The sequence below is a fragment of the Carassius carassius genome, chromosome 4 (assembly GCF_963082965.1).
Source record: "Carassius carassius chromosome 4, fCarCar2.1, whole genome shotgun sequence".
Taxonomy (NCBI): domain Eukaryota; kingdom Metazoa; phylum Chordata; class Actinopteri; order Cypriniformes; family Cyprinidae; genus Carassius; species Carassius carassius.
The window spans coordinates 17,093,561-17,113,788 of NC_081758.1; the positions used below are offsets into that span (position 1 = coordinate 17,093,561).

The 20,228-nt window shown below is 37.2% G+C and overlaps 1 pseudogene; it reads right to left on the minus strand.

The window, feature by feature from the left end:
- LOC132134691 (DNA mismatch repair protein Msh3-like) overlaps positions 1–20,228 on the minus strand; it is a 29,708-nt pseudogene continuing 9,480 nt past the window's right edge.

A 20,228-nucleotide genomic window follows, 5' to 3' on the forward strand; every position in this document is an offset into this window, starting at 1 on the left:
TCAGCCCACGTACCTCCGGCTGTTCACGAGAGCCTCCAACTCTTTGGATTTGAATGCAGCAGTTCTGAGGATGGACTCTGGGATTTCAGCCAGACATGCTACACTTAGCTCATAGCTTCTGGCAGCTGCGCCTTCAATCAGCTTATAGAGAAATATGATGAACTCTGGCTCCACCTCTTCCTCTGGAAATGAGAACAATAGAGTTATTAAACATCTTGGAAGCCCTATGTGTGTATCAAAGTAACGATCAGTTCAGAGGATTCATTGTGAAGAATAAAAGTTTCAGGAAAATAATTTATGAAAGATCCATCATAATCCTGATGAAGATGATACTAAATTTACAGGTGCATCTCAATAAATTAGAATGTCGTGGAAAAGTTCATTTATTTCAGTAATTTAACTCAAATTGTGAAAAGTGTGTATTAAATAAATTCAAAGCACACAGACTGAAGTAGTTTAAGTCTTTGGTTCTTTTAATTGTAATGATTTTGGCTCACATTTAACAAAAACCCACCAATCTCACAATCTCGATTGACACCTTCTGAGAATCTTAAGGATGCTCCGATTATCGTAAAATAATCTGATCAGATATTCCTGCCGTGTGTGGTGTGTTAAGACTGCTCTCATCTGCTCGGAAGGACGTCGGGACCGCTCCGATCTCAAATCGGGGATATCCAACATGTTGGATTTATTTGCCCGATTTCTTCTCGTGTGTGGTGTCCCCCGAGGACAAACGAACGGCCTGTGGACTGTGGCATGTAGCCAAGCAGAAAGCGAGGTGACGAGGCGGCGAGGAAGTACCGGGAAACAAAATCAAAACAGCCGGCGGCATGGCGCACCAGAAAGTCAGGTGGATGTCGGAGATGGAGGACTTTGTCTCCACTTCTTTGACCATCGCCTTTTCTTGTTTTTCTTATGTTTTTTTTTCGGTTACAAACAAAGCACAAACTATGGCCACTGCATCCTCTTCGTCCGCCATGATTGATTACTCTGAAGTCACGTTTGATCTCGAGGGATTTTGCGAGATTTCCCGTCTGACCTGGGAATGCTCGGGAGTCAAATCGGTTTGTGTGTGATGTGTTGATTTTGCCGTGTGGCTGCACACCACACACTGTACGACCAAAACTGTTAGACCCGTGATTTTTTATCGCCGTGTGTGGGGTCTCTCAGGTTTGGAAATTCGGCCGACAATTTTAAAATCGTCCCGTGTGAACCAGGCTTTAGGTTTCCAAATGGTCTCTCAGTTTGGTTCACTAAGCTACACAATCATGGGGAAGACTGTAGCTTGTTTGTGTGGATAATATCATGTTGAGAAGACGATGTATCCTACACTATGAAAGTAAATTTGTATTATTATTACTTCCTAAAGATGAGACTGCAAAGAAAAAAAATTTTTCACTGTACCACAGCAGTACAAACCCAATCTTTTTTGGTGTTCCCATCATTTTGGGGCAGTCTTGGCCTAATGATAAGAGATTTTGACTCCTAAACCTGAGGTTGTGGGTTCGAGTCTTGGGCCAGCAATACCATGACTTTGAGCAAGGCACCAAACCCCCAACTGCTCCCCGGGCACCGCAGCATAAATGGCTGCCCACTGCTCCGGGTGTGTGTTCACTGCGGTGTGTGTGTGTTCACTGCTCTGTGTGTGCACTTTGGATGGGTCAAATGCAGAGCACAAATTCTGAGTATGTGTCACCATGCTTGGCTGTATGTCACTTTCATTTTACTGATGACCACTTCTCTAATCTCGGGAAGCAAAATGCATGATTCACAAAATGCTTAGTCTTGAAAAATGGCTCAACAGACTTTTATGTTTTTGTCATCTCTACACTAGTTACCTATTAAGTCTGTATTGATTTCAAAATATGGCTACAGACCTATAAGGCTCTAAATGGTTTAGCTCCTGTATATTTAGCTGATCTTCTTATGCCCTAAAATCCATCATGCTTTTTAAGGTCACAAAATTCTGGAGGTTTAGTAGTACCTACGATATCGAAGTTCACTAAAGGACGGAGATCACTTTCTCATCTGGCTCTTTAACTCTGGAATAGTCTTCCTAATAATGAATCTCAATCTCATCCTTGTTCCCAGTTAGATCAGATAAAAGTCACAAACATATTTTTTGCTTGAAATGTTGAACAGTAGCTGTGCTCATTCTTCTCATTTTCCATTTGTCTTTCTGTTCCTATCCAGGGATGCCCATCTTGAGGTAACTAGAGATTACACCAGCTTCAGTGTGGTTCCAGCCTCATAGAAAGACTTCAGATGACCCACTGACCCTGGCAAAGACCCCATATGACACTAACTTGAATCAATATGCACATCTGCCAAATTTGTAATCTTTTTAATCTCACTTGTAAAAATCACTTTAATGAGCTTCTCTCTGAAATGAATTCATGTTAGCTGTAACTGTATTATTCTATTACCTTGAACTGTTCTTTTGGGAAATTAACATTACTTGGACACATTCACTTCTGAAAACAGATCACTCTAAACTGTAATCTAGACACATGCATTTTCTGTAAATCTGCTTTGAAACAATGTGTATTGTGAAAAGCGCTATACAAATAAATTTGAATTGGAAGAAGAACTCTGAAACTGGATTTGATTTAAGTATGAATTTCAATGCCGGTAAGTGAACCACAGCACAGTTCAATGAGAACCTGAAGAGCAAAAAATACTTATGCAATAGGATTACTGCAATACACACAGTTAAGTAACCACTGCTTACTGTATATTTTGTAACAGTGTTACAAGGATTTAAGGTTCTGGAATTTCTCCTTCAGAATCTCTTTCTGTATCTTTTGAATTTACTCCTAAGAACTACAAAATGACTTTGATTGGTTAACAGAGGTTTCCAAGTCATCAATTTTCTATAACAACCTGACAATAAATTTGTTCAAGTTCTGTATCTCAAAGTCACATTCTTTTATGCAAAGTAGCTTCTACCAATCTAAGTGCCAACCAAAGTAGGTTCTACCAAGTACTTCTCAGGAGAAGCAGCAGTAACTTGGGAATTCTAAGCAGGAAGCTTAATTGAACCATATTAAATTAAGCAAAAAAAATATTTTGAAATAAACAAACATGTGCTAACCATGGTAAAAGTGAAATTGTCAAATCAGTCACAAAAACTACCAGTCAGGGTTCTCATCTTTTGCAGTCCTATCTGTCCTTAACACTATGCAGAGCAAAAAACATGAACTGTTGACCTGTCACTGTCTTAAGTCATTTACAGATTATGCAATGTACTACACAACTGATTACCAAATCAATTTCACACATGGATGCTGGGAAAACATTTCACACATTTCATTCTGACTGATTCAACCATTTTCTTGAATATCAAAGAAATATTTAAAAAAAATAAAAATAAAAAAGGTGCTTGAAAACAAATATTACATTGACCATCCCTTCTACTATAAGGGAAAGTTCTCCCAAAAATTTAAATTCTGCAACCATTTACTCACTTTTTTTTTTAAAGAAACCTCTGAGCTTTCTATCCCACCAATGAAAGTCCAGGTATCCAAAGCGTAGAAAATCCAAAAAGTACATAAAGGCGCCATAAAACAACTCGATATGAATTGAGCGATTTAATCAAAGTCTTTTGAATAGATACAGTGATTTAGGCTTTTATTCACATACATATAATAACATCCAATATAATAAACACTGAAGATTGTGTGTACGTCACATACTGTACATGATTTTTGCTAGAACAAACCTTCTTGTGCATCATGCATTTACACTCACCGAAAGGATTATGAGGAACACCTGTTCAATTTCTCATTAATGCAATTATCTAATAAACCAATCACATGGCAGTTGCTTCAATGCATTTAGGGGTGTGGTCCTGGTCAAGACAATCTCCTGAACTCCAAACTGAATGTCAGAATGGGAAAGAAAGGTGATTTACAGCAATTTTGAGCGTGGCATGGTTGGTGCCAGACGGGCCGGTCTGAGTATTTCACAATCTGCTCAGTTACTGGGATTTTCACTCACAACAATTTCTAGGGTTTACAAAGAATGGTGTGAAAAGGGAAAAACATCCAGTATGCGGCAGTCCTGTGGGTGAAAATGCCTTGTTGATGCTAGAGGTCAGAGGAGAATGGGCCGACTGATTCAAGCTGATAGAAGAGCAACTTTGACTGAAATAATCACTCGTTACAACCGAGGTATGCAGCAAAGCATTTGTGTAGCCACAACACACACAACCTTGAGGCGGATGGGCTACAACAGCAGAAGACCCCACCGGGTACCACTCATCTCCACTACAAATAGGAAAAAGAGGCTACAATTTGCACGAGCTCACCAAAATTGGACAGTTGAAGACTGGAAAAATGTTGCCTGGTCTGATGAGTCTCGATTTCTGTTGAGACATTCAGATGGTAGAGTCAGAATTTGGCGTAACCAGAATGAGAACATGGATCCATTATGCTTTGTTACCACTGTGCAGGCTGCTTGTGGTGGTGTAATGGTGTGGGGGATGTTTTCTTGGCACACTTTAGGCCCCTTAGTGCCAGTTGGGCATCGTTTAAATTCCACGGCCTACCTGAGCATTGTTTCTGACCATGTCCATCCCTTTATGACCACCATGTACCCATCCTCTGATGGCTACTTCCAGCAGGATAATGCACCCCGTCACAAAGCTTGAATAATTTCAAATTGGTTTCTTGAACATGACAATGAGTTCACTGTACTACAATGGCCCCCACAGTCACCAGATCTCAACCCAATAGAGCATCTTTGGGATGTGGTGGAACGGGAGCTTCATGCCCTGGATGTGCATCCCACAAATCTCCATCAACTGCAAGATGCTATCCTATCTATATGGGCCAACATTTCTAAAGAATGCTTTCAGCACCTTGTTGAATCAATGCCACGTAGAATTAAGGCAGTTCTGAAGGCGAAAGGGGGTCAAACACCATATTAGTATGGTGTTCCTAATAATCCTTTAGGTGAGTGTATATTTGAGCTTCCGTTTTTACCATATTTATTGTGCTCTCTGTAAGCGTGTTGATCATTGTTTATATGTAAACAAAAGACTAAAGTTTCTCTTCACAAGATCTGACATAAACTGCTTGATTCCTATGGATTCATTTCACAACTCCTTTATGATCTTCTGTGCTTTGGTTACCTTAACTTTGAGTTTAGGGACACAAATCTCTCAGGTTTCATAAAAACTAAAACTAAAAAGTCAGTAGATAATATGGGCAGAAAACTGCCAAAAACACCAATAAATGAAAAGATGGGCATGGAGCACAGACAATTAAAATTGGCATTCAGACACATGTCAAAGTGGCATTTGTTAGTTTACAACTAAAATGAAAGGCTTTATAGAAGAAGAAAAAAACATAATGAAGCACACAAAAAAAGAAGGGGAAAAGCATTATTTGATTAAGAGTTAAGTATCCTACTCTAATCTATTATATTAATAATCAAGCGTTGGATAGAAATATTCCTAGACAGACCAGACAATAGGTGCATTGACTAACAGAAGGTCTAAGAAAGTGTGCTGCACTCTTTGATCACTCAAGCTGCATAAGGTCAATGCAAAGATATCACGAAATGAGTAAGTGATCCATGAAATCCCGAATGACTCAGCTGACATATAACAACAAAAGAACTGGTTCAGAAGCTATCAAAACCAGCTTATTCCAAGACAATGCACTCCTCAAACCCTAAGACTGCTTTTTGTGCACCGAACTCCATGATTCAGACACTAATGGCCTTCGCAGATGAAATCACGATTAAGTAAATTAATGGGCATGGTTCGTTATCAAGAATGGCAAGATCAGGATTACTGAAGGATTGTACAGATGAGCAACATATCAAGATACAGTACATCAAGTGGGCACATGTTAAAATATAAATGTTCAAGAAGGGAAACAGCGCCATAACAACAATTTGACGGGCTATGGAAGAACAAAAATAATAATTAAGCCACTCCCAAAATAAGTACTTTATCCTCAGATATTTATTGTATTTGCTACTGCAATCACTATCACTATTGCTGTTGTTAATATACTTCTATATAGTCTACTAACTATGCTTCGATTTGAAGACTAGAGTAATGGCTGCTGCAAATTCCATCACAGGACTAAATTATACTGTAAAATATATTAAAACCGAAAACAGCTATTTTAACCAACTACCCTTCAAAACCCCTTTTTTGTGTGCTCAACAGAAAAAAAAGGAACTCCTACAGGTTGGGAACAACACGAGGATGAGTAAATGACAGAATTTTGTTTCTTGAAAATTACGAGCCAGGCTGAAAATTCAGTCAGTGTTATTTTTGAGGGATATTTGATGTCGTCATGAATGTCAAGAAAATATCATGCAAACTAAATCAGAACTGATTGGATAACTGCAAAGTTTGGTGAATACAGCTTGAAAGACAGTCAGAAAGAATTTTAGAAAAACAATTACACTTGCTTCACCATAACTACATCAAATCAGCTCCAATTATAATCAAAACTCAATCTTATTCAAGGAATAACAATATGGATTTAGTTACTCAGCATCCTGCTTCCATATGACTGTGTGACAGAGCAGGACATCCTTGAGCCAGCTTCACAAACCACACAAACAGCAACCACCCCCTCACTCACCATTTACGAACATTATCAGCAACCCAGCAGACCGTGTGTGCATCTGTGTGCATTGCGTTACCACCTCACAAATGCGCACATTTCATTCCAGAGGGGGTGTGTTCATTTTTTCCATTTATTAATGCGTTTGTTTTTTTTAGCAGGCTCAGGGGAAGCATTGAGCGGAAGTGTAAAAATGAGACGCATGGAAGATTCACAGAGAATAGCACTGAAGCAGATCAACAGGAATGCAATTTTTCAAGTGATTTTTCTGTGATGCCGTCCTCACGGGAAGTCCACATTTATTAGAGGTAGTCTTTACTTTGATGGAGGTTTTAGAGACTTTCAAAGCAAGACTACTAATTTTCCCATCACCATCAAATACAACCAGCATGTGAATGCATAGGATGAACATTATTGAAGCTAAATATATACCTTTTATTGGCCAGCAAGTTTTTAATCACTGGGCAAAGAACAAAATAAAATAAATAAATCAAAAGCAGCCTGGTGCACTGATTCTACGCAAAGTCTTGTTTGTACCAATATTCATATTTGGTGTGAAAAATCTATTTAAAGGGAATAATTACCAAAACACATACTGTTACATGTAGGCACACTTTTGGCAAAAAACTGCTCACATAAAAATATTAATTAATAAAGAAAGGAATTAATTTATAAAAATATATAATCTGATCAAAAGTTGAAACATCCCACTAAAGTGTGCTTCAATTAAATAATATTTAGGCACAAATACAATCTTTAGAGCAAAGTTATTAAAGATCTCTAATTTACTTTGAAAGTACAGGTGCCTCTCAATAAATTAGAATGTCGAGGAAAAGTTAATTTATTTCAGTAATTTCAACTCAAACTGTGAAACTCATGTATTAAATTCAATGCAAACAGACTGAATTAGTCTAAGTCTTTGGTTCTTTTAATTGTGATGATTTTGGCTCACATTTAACAAAAAGCCACCAATTCACTATCTTAACAAATTAGAATTTGATGAAATGTCAATCAGCTAATCAACTCAAGACACCTGCAAAGGTTTCCTGAGCCTTCAAAATGGTCTCTGACAATTATTGACACCCTTCACAAGGAGTGTAAGTCACAAAAATCCATTGCCAATAAGCTGGCTGTTCACAGAATGCTGTATCCAAGCATGTTAAAAGAAAGTTTAGTGGAACAAAAAAGTGTGGAAGAAAAAGATGCACAACCAACAGAGAAAACCGCAGTCTTATGAGGATTGTCAAGCAAACTGGATTCAATAATTTTAGAAAAATTCACAAGGAATGCAATAAGGCTGGGGTCAAGGCATCAAGAGCCACCACACACAGACCTGTCAAGGAATTTGGCAACAGTTGTCGTATTCCTCTTGTTAAGCCACTCCTGTACCACGGACAACGTCAGAGGCGTCTTACCTGGGATAAGGAGAAGAAGAAATGGACTGTTGCCATTGATCCAAAGTCCTCCAGGTGCTTCTCAATAAATTAGAATGTTGAGGAAATGTTAATTTATTTCAGTAATTTAACTCAAATTGTGAAACTCATGTATTAAATAAATTCAATGCACACAGACTGTAGTAGTTTAAGCCTTTAGTACTTTTAATTGTGATGATTTTTGCTCACATTTAACAAAAACCCACCAATTCACTTCATCTTAACAAATTAGAATACTTCATAAAAACAATAAAAAAAACATTTAGTGAATTGTTGGCCTTCTGGAAAGTATGTTAATTTACTGTACATGTACTCAATACTTGGTAGGAGCTCCTTTTGCTTTAATAACTGCCTCAATTCGGCGTGACATGGAGGTGATCAGTTTGTAGCACTGCTGCGGTTGTATGGAAGCCCAGGTTTCTTTGACAGTGGCCTTCAGCTCATCTGCATTGTTTGGTCTCTTGTTTCTCATCTTCCTCTTGACAATACCACATAGATTCTCTATGGGGTTTGCTGGCCAGTCAAGCACACCAACACTATTAGTATGCACAGTCAGCTCTCATGGTTAATGGTGGAGAAAAGGCTGGTTTTTAACACAATTAAGTTTTTTAGAAACATTGTCTATTCTTCTCAACCAGTTTTTTATATAACCAAATTGTTGGTTGTGACCAGGTACAGTACATTCTCAGGTCTGTGGATGATGGCCTGATGATGTCACCATGCCCAAAATAAAATGCCTTAAAGAGAACTGTTATTTATCATGCCATACGCAATATACGTAAAATGAATATATGTAAAAGGAATGGCAAAGACTCTTTTAGGTACCATCTGAGAATGCACTATTTAAATTTGTAAGGAAAGGACATGTTTATTTTATGAATGTAATACTGTAATCATTTATTGAGACTAATTTATGATGCTGTGTATTGATGCATATAATGTTATAGTGCTATACTGTTTTTATATTAACATTGTTATGTGATTTCTTTTGTTGTGGACCCCAGGAAGACTAGCTCGTTCACTTTGGTGATGGGGATCCTTTTTACAATAAACAATAAACACCATGGTCATTTAACCAACTTTTGGTGCTTTTGGCAGGGTGGGCAGGTGCCAAATCCTGCTGGAAAATGAAATCAGCATCTTCAAAAAGCTGTTCAGCAGAAGGAAGCGTGAAGTGCTCCAAGATTTCTTGGTAAATGGGTGCAGGGACTTTGGTTTTTAAAAAACACAATGGACCAATAAGGCAGATGACATTGCACCACAATTCATCACAGACTGTGGAAACTTAACACTGGACTTCAAGCAACTTTGTCTATGAGCTACTCCAGCCTTCATCCAGACTCTAGGACCTTGGTTTCCAAATGAAATACACAACTTGCTATCATCTGAAAAAAGGACTTTGGACCAATGGCAACAGTCATTTTCTTCTTCTCCTTAGCCCAGGTAAGATGCCTTTGACGTTTTCTGTGGTACAGGAATGGCTTAACAATAGGAATACGACAACTGTAGCCAAATTCCTTGACACTGCTGTGTGTGGTGGCTCTTGATTACTTGACCCCAGCCTCAGTCCATTCCTTGTGAAGTTCTCTAAAATTCTTGAATCCAGTTTGCTTGACAATCCTCATAAGGCTGCGGTTCTCTCGGTTGGTTGTGCATCTTTTTTTCCACACTTTTTCGTTCCACTCAACTTTCTGTTAACATGCTTGGATAGAGCACTCTGTGAACAGCCAGCTTATTGGCAATTAATTTTTGTGACTTACACTCCTTGTGAAGGGCGTCAATGATTGTAAGAGACCATTTTGAAGGCTCAGGAAACCTTTGCAGGGGTTTTGAGTTGATTAGCTGATTGGCATGTCATCATATTCTAATTTGTTGAGATCGTGAATTGGTGGGCTTTTGTTAAATGTGAGTCAAAATCATCACAGTTAAAAGAACCAAAGACTTAGACTACTTCAGTCTGTGTGCAATGAATTTATTAAATACATTAGTTTCACAATTTGCGTTGAATTAGTGAAATAAATTAACATTTCCTCGACATTCTAATTTATTGAAAAGAGCCTGTACTGTCGTTTTTTTTTTTTTAAGCCAGCCACTCAAAACATAACGTACATTTTTGAGACCACTCGTTCGAATTTTCAGCCAAATCATTTATCTATTAAAGTGTAACTTCAGTGACTCAATCACAGCTAAACACATATGTGACCCTGGAAGCACAAAACCAGTCTTAAGTCGCTGGGGTATATTTTTAGCAATAGCCCAAAAAACATTGTATGAGTCAAAATTATTGATTTTTCTTTTATGTCAACAAATCATTAATATATTAAGTAAAGATCATGTTCCGTAAAAATACTTTGTAAATGTCCTACTGTAAATATATCAAAGCTTAATTTCTGGTTAGTAATATTCATTGCTAAGAATTCATTTGGACAAATTTAAAGGTGATTTTCTCAGTATTTAGATTTTTTTGCACCCTCAGATGAAATAATTGTATCTCAGCCAAATATTGTTCACTCCTAATATACCATACATCAATGGAAAGATTATTTATTCTGATAAATAATGTTTCATATGATATATACATCTAAATTTAGAAAAACTGACATTTAAGACTGGTTTTGTGGTCCAGGTCACGTTTGATGTTTAATATACAGTCATGTGAAGCTGAACCTCACACTGAAATAAAAAACCCAGATCAGGTGAAAGTCCAGCGTACAGACAGTTCTAGAAGAACTAGAGCTAGAAGAAAAGCCTTTGTTTGAGATTTAGTGTGACGTTCCGAATAACATTACGGTATCTTACTTTGGCCCACCTCCTCACTTCTTCAACTCCCAGATATCTCAACTTGGAAATGCCCTCAGATACTGTGGAGTGACTCCGCCTGCTTCTCTAATGTGCTACAAGTGCTTTGCTATGGCAACCAGCACTGCTCCACTACCTATTGCCCACAGAAGAAAGTTCTGTATCAAGGCTGCACACAATGCTTCATTCAACAGTGTTACACAACATATGTATTTACATTCTTAAATACAGCACAGGTGAACAAGTGAGCATTGTTGCCATGGTGATGTGCAGACACTCTCTACCAGATGCTGTCAGGACACATGGATGCACTGTATAGGCAAACGGGCATGGACAAAAAGCTATTCTAGTGTGAAGGGGAGAATTTCAATATGAAGTGCTCGCTTGAACAAACACTGAAGCGTTTTATTTTTGAACCTCTGTGAGCACTAAGTGTCACAACTGTCTGAGGCTGAGCATATAAGGTTCATGATATTCTAAGTGAATTCTTGTATACAAAATAAGATTACATTTACACATTTTCAGAATGTTGGTATGTAGTTACTAAACATCATGAGATTCTGATCTCGAGATGTGTGTGGGACCTTTTTTGCAATGCTTTTTTAAGTCTGTGGAATATATTTGCTCATCTGGTTGTAATTCTTAGGTTTGATCAAAAAAAATAACTATATTTAGTAACCAAACAAATGTGTGAAAGTGAAAGCCATGACATTTGCCAAGAATGGTAACCCATACACGGAATTGTTGCTCTGCATTTAACCCATCCAAGTGCACACACACAGCAGTGAGAAGTGAACACACTGCCAGAGCAGTGGGCAGCTATAGATCCAGCACCCGAGGGGTTCAGTCAGTGCCTGGGGGTTCAGTGCCTTGCTCAAGGGCACATCAGCCATGGGTATTGAGGGTGGAAGAGAGTGCTATTCATTCACTCCCTCCCACCTACAACTCCTGCCAGCACCGAAACTCGAACCGGCGACCTTCGGGTAACTAGTCCAAGTCTCTAACCATTAGGCCACAGCTGCCCCTAAAGGAAACAAACACACACTCTACCGAGATGTGTTTATCGGGGGTGGGGGGATGGATGGGGTTGGTATAACAGAGAAATGGATGCTGAAATTCAGCATTGCCATTAGAGGTGTAAGTTATATTTTAAAATACATTAAAATAGAACACAAGCTAATTTAAATTGTATTAATATTTCACAATATTACTGTTTTTAGAGTAATAATACACTATTTAATAAATGCATCCTTGGTAAGTATAAGAGGCTTCTTAAAAAAATATAAATAAATAAATAAATAAACTTAACCATGTAACTAAATAAAATAAAAATAAAAACTAAAACATTTTGTAGCATACAGTTTTTAAAGTTTCAAACTTTTTTTTTTTAATTAGCATGTTAAAAAATAATGGAAGGAGTGAAAATTTAGCAGGATAAGTTAAAATCTGAACTACTGAATTACTACAAAAATACCTCATTGTTAAACTGCAAAAAACAACAAATCCTTAACCTCAACTATGAGCAACTGTGATAATGATTCTTGCCTTAAAAAGGATCACCATGTATTTAAACACAATTTTTTTTCCATAATACATCAACAGCTTTGAAACAGCTCATGCCAATTCCATGAGCAATGTGCATCAGATGGTGAGTGAATGGTTCGTGGCTGTGCCGTCTGACACTGTGTCCCCACCAGGCGAGACGCACATTTCCACTGACTAATTTATCAGTAATTTATCAAGCGATTTGTCTCACCTCACTGAAAGCGAACATGTACCATGATGTGGCACAATCACACCCAATCAGAACATATTAGATGTTTAATATACTGTTATGTAGAGCTTTCATTCAAGTAAAATTACTTGAATGAAAGTAATTTAGGCTTTGCTGCATCATATGAGGTTGAAATGTGAGGCTACAGGTGGCATGAAAAGGCTGTCAAATGAAAAACCATTCAAATGGCTTTGACATACAGTTAATTAATAACTGTAGACATGGTGCAAATAAATGTAAGTATTGTACCATTAATACTCACTGTTGAATGCATAGACATTCTATATGCCTGTTGACACATTCCCTACACAGACTGATGATTCTCTGAGAAAACTAGTCAAACTTCCCATTTGACAATTCAACAGACAGAAACCCCTCACCCTACTTTAAGGACAAGCACCTTAAAATAAAAATCTCTGAGTAAGAGAGGAAAAGAAGGGGAGATAGGTGTTAAAAGGATCTGAGAAGAAGACAAACAGCAACAATGCCTTGGCTATTCTGTATCACAGCTGAGCTATGGCAAACATAATGCCAATAAGTAAATAACTCCAGCCTAAGCCAGTATCAGTCCAAGAGACCTGTGGTGGGAGAAAGACAGCAAAATAGAAGAGGAAAAGAGTGATAGATCTTACACCCGAGCCAATGCCATATGACACACAACAATATGCAATACCCAGTGAAGCCCACCCTCTGACAGCCCAAACACCAGCACAGCATATAAAGTGACATTTACCTTCAATATGAGCAACTACAGTCAACAACCAACTAATTAGCACTTTTAATTTGCCACACACAGGATATGGTTGCCAATTTTACTAGCATCCATCTCATTTAACTTGGCAGCAAAATTTGGTGTTCACAATGGTGTGAATTGACTTATAAACTGACGATCATTTGCTGCTAAATTTCTACCTGCAGAGGATGCTGTAAGTAAGACAAAACCAATGTAGAATAAACAGCACATCAAAATATTTGATTAATTTAAAACTAAAGAGTGACATTTCTGCACCATTGGTGCCACAAAAATCCCCAGTTGTGTAGCTGACCAGGTTTACATTTCACTTTGAGTTGTATTCTGTATAACTTGTCAGCCATTGGTCAAACAAACAGTTCCACCTCAAACTCATGCCACCTGTTGAATAAATTTATCAAACTAGTCAGGACAGTCAAATAAATCAATAAATATAAATATGTGTATATATATATATATATATATATATATATACATTAGGGTTAAGGATTTGGGAGCTGTGTTCAATCCAAAGTAGCAGTGACCTGAGAACTGTGGAATTACTGAAATCACAGTCCTCTTTTTAGCCTGTAAACAGGGCACATAACCACAGGCTGCAACACAGGTAATCTCCCTCCAATAATTATACTACAAGACATTCTGGATGAACTGAGTTACTATATGGCATGTTATATTCTGGCATGAAAACATGTCAGAATCACAGCCTTCCTCTTTAGATACATTTGCCAAGTCTCTTTTTTGTCTGACTTACAAATCTGATGAAGGACTCTAGGGTAGCATAGGCAATGACAATGCCGTCTTGAGTGCTGGTGCCTCAACCAAGCTCATCCAGGATGACCAGGGAATGGGACGTGGCACAGGCCAAATGATCTGATGCTCCTCCATAAAGGTGCTCCTGCCTCTTGAGATGTTGTCAGAGGCTCCCATTCCGTCAGAACCTAATCAAGTTGAGCAAATTAAATTAGTCTGTGAAAAAACATTAGTTTGGTAAAAATGGTAAAACATTTGGAGATTATTTATCACCCTCTCATTGTTGCAAACCTGTATGACTTCCCTTCTTCTGTAGAACACAAAGGAGAAACTGAGTAAAAGGAAGAATGTGCCAGTTAATCATAGTCATACAGTTAACTGGAGCCTTTAAGCTTCAAAAAGGATGCAAATGCACCATCAAAGTTATCCATATGTCTCAAGCACTATATTCCAAATAGTCTGAAGCTATATTGTAAATTTGTGTGAGATGTAGATTGAGATGTAAGTTGTATAGGGCACAATATTTGGACCATGATCATGGTACTTTGAAAATTTGTGATGCATTCAGTTTTATCATATTGTAAAAAAAGAGTATTCTTAAAAAAAATGCCTTTTGTGTTACAGAGAAGAAATGAAGCCATACGGGTTTACAACGACATGCAAGTGAAACATTTTTTATTTTTGTTGAATTTTAGCTGAACTATCACTTTATCTCTGACCAAACCATTAGGGTTATCACAAGCTGAAATGATTTTAAACTAAAAGCAACTTGTTACAAATAACTTTTATAACTTGGAGTACAGCAGTTAAGCTTCTTTGCAGATACCGCAATAAGAATGATAAGACGAATTTAGAACCATTAATGAGAGGCAGGTGAAAGGGACCTAAAAATTACTGGGGTGATTAAGCAGTACAATAAATAACACAGATTAGCAGCTAATAAAATTGGTCAAGGCTATAAGATCATTCCCATCAAATATGAACACCATAGAAAGATCACACCCACTAGGCAAATGCAGCACCTCATTATTTCATAAGATGCTGAGAGTGCAGGAAAAGCGGACACTGTTGATAAATTACCTTGTTGCGGTGAACGAACCTTTAGGGTATGTTTGTACCACAGGACTCTTTCTCTTAAAATGCTGCAATAAACAGAGTTAACATTTGGATTTTTCTTCTTTTCTTCTCTTTTTCCAATGGTTAGTAGAAAAGCACAATGCAAAGCCTCCCTAATTCAGGCCAACTTCAACAGCATTAAGCAAGATATGAGCCAATTAATGTGCTGGCCATTATAGGTCATGTACACAGATCCCCAGGACGCAGAATTATTCTTTGTTAACAGCTAATCTGATAATCATTCCCATTATCCTGATAAGGGGCTTCGTCCTATTTTTAAATTGAATAAAATGCCACAGACAAGCTTTAGCTGGACTCATAGTGCAGCTATTGGACACGCTCGAGAGAGAACACAGATGGTATATGTAGTCTGCTTTGCTGTGAGCCACATTAACAAATTGTCACTTCCATTCTATTTCTTGCTTTTGTATTTGTCTCTAAATGATTTCTTGTATTTTAACATCCAAACATTCTGACTACATGCAGGCATTTTTGTCAGCAGATTTTGAAACAGAGCTCGAGCTGCACAACCACATTTCCGTTTTGAGTCAAGTACAATTAGAATTGTTATCAGCGGCTTTGACGGCTGTTGCAATCATATTGTTCCTCTATGACGATCAAAATGTGTTTTACACACATTAACTAGTTTGATTCTGTTCAGTGTCTCATATGCTTAATAATTATCCACATTTTTCTTGTAGAAACTATTCCAAATCGGTCATTCTGCAGTGAATCAGTCTGTTCCCATAAAAGCAATCTAAGGCTGAACACAACAATAAACACAAAAAATGTCAGACAGTGCTTTAAAACTCAAAAAAGGATTTAGATATTTCAGAGAAAATATATTTTATTCTTAATTACGAAAGAGTTTTCATTTAAGGCTTCATGTTTCATTTATTGTTTCCATCGCAACCAAAACAAAGAGGTGGAAAGAGCTTCCAAACCTTAAGTCCTATTCAATAAAAGTGTCCCATCAGTGGAGGAATAAAAAGACAAAATACTCTCTGTCTGACCAAAGACTAAGATGCTCTGGACTGTGTAGTCTTCTGTAGTTTAAACTAATATATAAAGTCATTATGGGCATGTCACTATAAATAACATGAAAAAGCATTCTGCTTCTGTGCCTGAATAGTTGACGCACAATACCTTCATCAATGAAAAAAAATCAGTTGAGAATCTTGAGAAAATTTTAACTCGGGCAGCGTAACAAATGAAAACATTTTACAGTACTTTTTCAAATATTCCATACAGTCTCTCAAATAATATAAGGCTGGCTTCATGCATGATAATTATTATCAGTGAAATGCCTTTTAAAACCATCTTAGATGGAGTGTAGCATGTCACACCACAGGACATGTGCATTTTTCAAAGGTATTTCATTAGGCTACCAACAGTTTTAGAGTGCATCACAAATCTCTGTGACATGAAAAGCTAAAATACAGTCGAAGCAGCTCCAAGGGCTTTTGTGAAACCTAGACTCGGCTGAGGATGTAAACTCTTCTCCAGCGTTCTAGTCCCATGACGCAAATGCGATAACTGCTCAATGTTTCTGCTTCACCAGAGTGCAGCATAGCCCACTGAACCTTTCAGGTTTAATTGGTAGCTGTTTGAACCTGATCTTGACCTGTTAATTGGAACAAACCAACACAACTCTGGGGAGTGAAGGCAATTATATTCTGACGTGAATAGTGCCAGGACTGGGTTAATTAAAAAGGCAGCACTTCAAAGTTAGCGGTATGTACAGACTCAGACTGACAGAGTGTGTCAAAAAACATGCAACACTCTACATCACATCCCCTTCCTGCTGAACGGCCTCACAGTGGTGCATTAAAATCGTTAGGTGTAGATCAAAACCATTTTCACTGCAAAACCAATTCACTCAGTCAATGAATACATCAAAATAAAAGTGACTGCTGGCCGCTAAGTACATTTACAAAATACCTAAATAAATGAATTCAATCTACTTTATTACTACGCCCGTGCACAAAATATTTTTTAAAACTGCAATAGGTCTCAGGAAGTTTAATTGCATCTGAGTCTAATTAGTGATTCGCTGTGGATGTTGTTGATGTTGGTAGCCTAATGACTAGCATGGTCAGCAGAAATCAACCACCCCTACAAAGGTAAACAATGTTAATAAATCACATCAAAATGAAAGACTAAAGCAAGTAAAGAGGAGTTGGAAGTTTACTTAGGTTCCCAAGAAATAAGAGCAAGACAGGTTTAGTTAACAAGAATCTAGATATTTAATTTGAATTTAGGAGGGAGGTGAAACACCGCAGAATACATTTCTGTGACAGACCAAATTAACACATTATATTATGATAGTAGATTACCACTGACAATCGCAAGAAATCTCCAGGAATTCCTTTTACAAATAAAGCTTGGTTTTGATGTGTGAATACATTTGTTTTCTCTCACAAAAGAGGTATTATTTATTTTTAAAGGGGAGAGAATTGGCATTAAAAATCTAACCAACAATGAAATCATTGCAATCTTTGCAAAGTGAATTATGACTAATCTGCTTTGTGTTTATTTGCATATATTTAATGTTAATTTATTGTGCAAATTAAAACAAATGTATTGACTTCTGATTACAGATCACTCTAAATTGTAATGTAGACACATGCATTTTCAGTAAATTAGAATTGAATTGAATTAAACACATTTAAAATAGCAATACTGTTTTTAAGTTTAAATACAATGTTTTCATTCTTGTCCTTAGTTGCCTGGTAAGCACCGGTGTTTCTTTCTGGATCTGAAAATCTACTACTCTGCTCCTAAAAATCAAGCAGATGTGGCATAAGATCTGAATAGGTTTGACCCGCACTCCTGCCTCTGTAATCTGTGGTTACCGGGGTTCTGTGAAAAGACCAGTGGGCATGGTTTCACCCGGTTCAATTCTGGACCATTCAAGCACAAACTCTGAATTCTGCTCAACCCCTGAAGTGTTGTCATGGTCACTAAAGTTCAGCTTTGTGCTGTCACACATAACTTCCTCTCTAATGGCCAGAAAACAAAAGAAACAATATTAAGAGCAGTGACAGCTTTGCCATGATGGTCACTAGGGCAACCTGTCTGATGTTAGAGCTCTTGCCACCCATGATGGGCCCAGTGGTGATCATGGCTGTTGCCTTCCCCCGAAGACAGGAAAAGGTAATCAGATGAACATTTGTGCAAGATTACAATAAAGATTCTCATGAAGGTAAAGTTCTGTCTGACTGCTTGAGCGTCAGAGATAAAAAGGGATTGAGCACAAAGGTCAAGCCCATCTCAATCATCTGAGAATACAGAATAGATACACTACCATTCAAACATTTATTTTTAACTAATATTCAGAAAGGATGCCTTAAAAGAGACAATAAAGACATTTATAATGTTTTTAACTTTCTATTCAAAGAACCCTGAAATAAAAAAAAACACAATTTCATGATTTCCACAAAATACTTATATGTAATTAAAAGAAATGTTTCTTAATCACCAAACCAGCATATTAAAATAATTTCTAAAAGATCATGTGACACTGAAGACTGGGATAATGGCTGCTGACAATTCAGTTTTGCTGTCACAAATAAATTCTGTTTTAAAAATGTAAACAAGAAAAAGAGAAAAATATTTCACACTTTTACTGTTTTGACTGCATTTTGGTACATGCAGCCTTGTTGAGCATAAGACTTCTTTCAAAAACATAAAAAATAAAAATATATACAAAAAACTTCTGAAAAGTAGCATATACTTCAGTAATATATCCTATATATATATGTGTGTGTTTTGCAATTTATTATTTCAAACTAAAAATATATTAACTCACAAGGAATAATAATTGGAAATTATAATAAAGAAAAATGATAAAAGAAACACTGAATGCGACTGCAAATGTGATTTTCAGAAAAAAAATCTTAAGTCGATTTTACATAAAATGGGTCTTATATTATAAAAGCGCATTGTTATTCAGTGGCTCCAAAAGTATTTTGACATTTCAGCGACATTTAAAATGTATGAATGCCATTGCAGTAGAAAAACAAAATCACATCAAGTGGCATTAATTTTAAAGAAAGACATTTAAAAGTATACTTTAAATACATCATTTTCACAGTTAATGTGATGAACTACACCTGTGGACACTAAGTGAATGGGCATATGACAAGTAATGTGAAGAAAAGTATGGTGACCTAGCAAGACGGCTTCATTATTAAAGCCTGACTCACACTTTGAATGGAAGCCCAGTGTTTGGCTGGGGAAGAAAAAGAACATATGCTAAATGGTATGGTGGAGTGGGTGGCCAATGCAGAAACTTTAGCTGCTGGTTCAATAGCATTTTCTTACAGGTGAAATAAAAAGCATGGCCTTGTAGTGAAAAACAACCGCACAGCCTTTGGCATGAGCACAGATTCCCTCACCATTGTTTTAAAGCCGAAATTAAATGGCGGAATAATAATCAAGTTTTATAAAATCTCTAAGCTCTATAGGCCCCAACGGCATTATTTGAAAAAGAGTTGTTAATGAGAATGTGGAAGCACAGATATTAATATGGCTCACGAATATGGGTCTAAAGTGAAGTGTGCAATTTCTGCACCACTAGTGGCATAAAAAGAATTGGTGAGTGAATCATTATTTTGACTCTGTGTCTACACCAGACGTGACAGCTGCAGTTTATCTACACTGGACGCGACAGGACAGAGTGAGCATTGCAAATCATTTGTACTTTGTGTCAGTACATCATAAATAGAAAGAGACATCAGTTTACACTCTGGGATTTGTCATGCCATGTAGACAGCATCACTGATTATAATGGATTTTATTGATCCCTGTCACATTGCATATATATATATATATATATATATATAAAATGCATATTATGATGAATTCCTGCAGATTTATCATGCACCTCTTATCAGAGGATTGGAACAGTGCATGAGACATATGGACCACTTTTATGATACTTTTATGCTGGTTTTGGAGCTTTAAAGCTTCAAAAGAGTGACCAGCACATTACTCAAAAATGCCCCTTTGTG